At 43.1% G+C, this 5,000-nt stretch overlaps 1 protein-coding gene across 5 annotated transcripts in view; it reads right to left on the bottom strand.

Annotated features, from left to right (window-relative positions):
• shroom1 (shroom family member 1) overlaps positions 1 to 5,000 on the bottom strand; it is a 22,330-nt gene that overhangs the window by 14,289 nt on the left and 3,041 nt on the right. Inside the window, exon 1 of one of the 5 annotated variants that reach the window (XM_083564312.1) lies at positions 3,304 to 4,106. The exons of 2 other annotated variants lie outside the window; for them this stretch is intronic. The gene's annotated coding sequence lies outside the window, so the exon portion shown is untranslated. Of the gene's footprint in view, positions 1 to 947; positions 1,216 to 3,303; positions 4,107 to 5,000 lie in introns of those variants that run through there. 2 more of the 5 variants (XM_083564311.1, XM_083564310.1) reach the window with 2 other exon arrangements.

A 5,000-nucleotide genomic window follows, 5' to 3' on the forward strand; every position in this document is an offset into this window, starting at 1 on the left:
AGTTTCAGTCACGTTTATATCTTTAGCGCTTTTCACAACATACATTGTCTCAAAGCAGCTTTACAGAATTTAACAGTGAAGGTGAATGGTGTGTGTTTATCCCTGATGATCACCATGGAGACTGTGGCAAGGAAAAAAATCCCTTAGATGTTATGAGAAAGAAACCTTGAGAGGAACCAGACTCAAAAATGGAACCCATCATCATTTATTTCAGAAATAAATACAGTGCAGAAAAAAGAAGTCTTTCAGGATCATGAAGAACCTGAGCAGCGTTGTTGTGTTCCTGCAGCTTCCTGCCTGAATGTGTGAGTCACGAAGGTTTAGAGCAAACACAAAGCTCTTGACCTCGGGCTCTGACAGACCTTCTGTAAGTCACATTAACACCCTGCTCAGATCTGACATTCCTGAATGTTCTCCTTAACAAATAAACTCATACACTGTCTTCAAAACAGCTGTTTATAATGTTCTTTAGCTCATCTTATAAAACAATCAGACCAGTAGTAACAGTCTTTCTGCTAGTTTTACTACAAACCTACAGATGTGGTCATAAGAACCTACAACTTACTGCACACTGAACATTTTAACAGCTGAAGATGTTAATGGAAGTTTGTGTGACTGCCCTAGTGTGCTCCGAGCTTTATGAATTAACTGAAAGGAGATTCCAGGCCTGTGTGTTCTGGGACATGAACAAGCAGCTATGAAAACCAGAGCACCTGGAGCTTTAGTCCACTGAGGTCTTCCATCAGACAGAATATTGTGTGCCTGGAGCCAAACTGATGTCACGTGAACTTCTTCATGCGGATGGTCACGATGAGGAGGATCAAATTCCACAGCACATGCACTTCTCAAACTGATAACATTACAGGAGGTACACACACACACACACACACACACACACACACACACACACACAAACACACACACACACACACAAAAGGGAATTTTACCTTCACAAAAACACCCACCACTGTCAGCAGAATGCAGCGTGTAAAGGATCCTGGAATTACACGTGAACACGTGGCTGAGCGGGTGTGGTTGGGTGAGGGGTTTGGTTAGGGGCGTGGCCTAGAAGGGTGTGGTTATTGTAAAGGATTTAGGAGTTGCTCGACTTATTTCCTAAACATGAATCATCTCACTAAAATGGTCCAAACGCTGTAGCTGTAAAATCTGGTGGATGTGACGCGTGATGAAGAGACGCTCACACCAACCCTAACCCTAACCAAACCCTAACCAAACCCTAACACTAACCAAAACCTAACCAAACCCTAACCCTAACCCTAACCAAACCCTAACCAAAACCTAACCAAACCCTAACCCTAACCCTAACCAAACCCTAACCAAAACCTAACCAAACCCTAACCCTAACCAAAACCTAACCCTAACCCTAACCAAACCCTAACCCTAACCAAACCCTAACCCTAACCAAACCCTAACCAAACTCTAACCCTAACCAAAACCTAACCAAACCCTAACCCTAACCCTAACCAAACCCTAACCAAACCCTTACCCTAACCAAAACCTAACCAAAACCTAACCAAACCCTAACCCTAACCCTAACCAAACCCTAACCAAAACCTAACCCTAACCCTAACCAAACCCTAACCAAAACCTAACCAAACCCTAACCCTAACCAAACCCTAACCCTAACCAAAACCTAACCCTAACCAAAACCTAACCCTAACCCTAACCAAACCCTAACCCTAACCAAACCCTAACCCTAACCAAACCCTAACCAAACTCTAACCCTAACCAAAACCTAACCAAACCCTAACCCTAACCCTAACCAAACCCTAACCAAACCCTTACCCTAACCAAAACCTAACCAAAACCTAACCAAACCCTAACCCTAACCCTAACCAAACCCTAACCAAAACCTAACCAAACCCTAACCCTAACCAAACCCTAACCAAAACCTAACCCTAACCCTAACCAAACCCTAACCAAACCCTTACCCTAACCAAAACCTAACCAAACCCTAACCCTAACCCTAACCAAACCCTAACCAAAACCTAACCAAACCCTAACCCTAACCAAACCCTAACCAAAACCTAACCAAACCCTAACCCTAACCCTAACCAAACCCTAACCCTAACCAAAACCTAACCCTAACCCTAACCAAACCCTAACCCTAACCCTAACCAAACTCTAACCCTAACCAAAACCTAACCAAACCCTAACCCTAACCCTAACCAAACCCTAACCCTAACCCTAACCAAACCCTAACCCTAACCAAACCCTAACCAAACTCTAACCCTAACCAAAACCTAACCAAACCCTAACCCTAACCAAACCCTAACCCTAACCAAACCCTAACCCTAACCAAAACCTAACCAAACCCTAACCAAACCCTAACCAAACCCTAACCCTAACCAAACCCTAACCAAACCCAAACCCTAACCAAACCCAAAACCTTGCCAAACCCTAACCCTAACCCTAACCAAACCCAAACCCTAACCAAACCCTACCCAAACCAAACCCTAACCCTAACCAAACCCTAACCAAACCCAGTTTTTGCCCCAACATCATGCATCAACAATAAAAACTAAAACACATTTAAATTAAATTAAATAATACAAACTGTGTGCTTCCACTCACATGATTTATATAGTTTTATTATTTTACACTCTCCATGCTAACACATGCTAACATGCTAACGCATGCTAATAGACGCTTAATATGTAACAGTGAAATTCAGTCTCTTTTGTCTCTAGCTAATATTCCACCCAGAGACCTGACAGCTCACAGCACACTTTCACTGCAGTCTTATCAGCACTGTGAAGGTAATTAAACACACACACACACACACACACACACACACACAGAAATGTACACAATCAGACGACACAGCTAAACCAAATACGAGGTGAGTGTGTCTACCTACAGCCAGCACACACTTTATTACCTCATACTTCTGTGTCTAAAACACAATCGCCTCCAGGAGACAAGATGCACAACACCACGTTTCATTTCACATCATTATCATGTGATGAAGATTCTACAAAGAATCAATAGAACATGGTTCCTATCGTCCCACAGCAAATAGAAAACTTGGAGACTTTAACATTTAGCTTCAGAGAGAGAAATCCACCTGTCTGCTCACTTCAGACAGACAGACAGACAGACAGACAGACAGACAGACAGACAGACAGACAGACAGACAGACAAAAACCAGAGACAGATAGGCAGATATGCAGACAGGCAGGCCAATAGACAGTTGAACAGTGAGAGTACAGTAAAAATTAGTGAGATTACAGCGAGAGTACAGTAAGATTACAAAAGCAGGTGAGATTACAGTCAGATTACCGTGAGATTACAGGAGCAGGTAAAAGTACAGTGAGATTACTGCCAATCAAATCCCCTTCATTATAAAGCAGTCTGTAATCTCTGTAATAAATATCCTCTCGTCCAGACGCACTCTGAGAGGAGACAGTGTTCACTGGTGTTTTTCTTTTGGTGATGAGTTAATAATTAAATGGAGACTGGTGTATTATTCACCCTCACACACAGTTTGCTTCACTGTGGAAGCTTCGCTCTGAGCACTGGAGCTGGACCAGGTGAAGACGTGACCTCGTCCCTCTGAGCAGCAGCAGCAGAATCCACGCCCGGTTCTGCTCAGACCCACATCTTATAGATTTGATTAGATTTTTGTGGCTGCAAATGATTAAAGTTCCACCCAAAATACAACAAAAACAATTATATAATCACGTCTGGAGCAGGAAAGAGAATAAACTCAAACTGCGACGACATGCAGCACAATGATTTGCGTAATCCCATCTGCTATTTGACTAACAAACACACACTGTTTCCGTATATCACACACACACACACACACACACACACACACAACTCTCTGTACACTCTCAGTGTAAAGTGGTGTAATGAGTTTCTCTCTGACTCTCTGAAGTTTAATTACTGTAATGCTGAGCTGTTTCTGTCCTCAGTGCTCCTCAGTGCTCCTCAGAGCTCCTAAACGTTGCTCAAAGCTCCTCAGTCTTCGGAATTAGAAACCCTGCAGTAACGACGGAGGAAAAGGATGCGATGATGATGACGTTTTACATAAAGTCTTGTGCAGAACCTTTATAGCTCTGTAGAAGATAATGTATGTTATTAACATCCTAATGGTCTGAGATGTGCAGTAGAGTGTAGCGATGTTCTCCTCCAACATCATTATACTCATTATTAAAGCTTTCTATACATCAGATAATGACAAAGGGCAGAGAGAGAGAGAGGGAGAGGGAGAGAGAGGGGGGGGGGGGTAGAGAGAAAGAGAGATGTTAGAAAGCACATAATGATTAAACTGCTGAACTTTGTTCCTTGGCAGAGCTGCAGAGGAGAACAGGAGAGAGGGGAAAATTGAAGAATGGAGAAACAACAGCAGAAGCAGGAAGGAAAGGAACAGACAGAGGTGCTGATAATGAGGGGAAATGTTCATGTAAAGTTCAGGAAGGCTGTGGAGGAACAGGAACACGCTGCTGAACACCAAACCCTCTGTAACTACACATTTTTCTACACGGTGCTCCATCAATACATCTTTCATAAAACCATATCACCTTCTCCAGCCGCACTGACGGCTCATCACACACACTTCCTCATCACGGTCAAGAAAAGCGAAACCTGAGCACACGGCTAACAGCTACGCTAAAGCACACCACTGCTTCATACATTCTCATGGAATGGAGCTCAGGGTCATGTGACTCCACTGAAACCAGATCTTCCAAAAACAAGGTGAAATTAATCCCTACACACCAACAATCACCAGAACATTCCAGGTTTCCAGCCGTGTCTCACAATAAGAGCAGTTTATACACACTGAGGAAGGACAGATGTACAGGACACGTTTCTAACGTCAACACATTCATTCAGGATCTGTTTATTCTGTAATGCTGCTGAGGAACAATATCTACTGCTTAACGGATCACACTCACCTGTACAGATCACACTCACCTGTACAGATCACTCTCACCTGTACAGATCACTCTCACCTGTACAGATCACACTCA

This window comes from Silurus aristotelis, assembly GCF_946808225.1.
Source record: "Silurus aristotelis genome assembly, chromosome: 16".
Taxonomy (NCBI): domain Eukaryota; kingdom Metazoa; phylum Chordata; class Actinopteri; order Siluriformes; family Siluridae; genus Silurus; species Silurus aristotelis.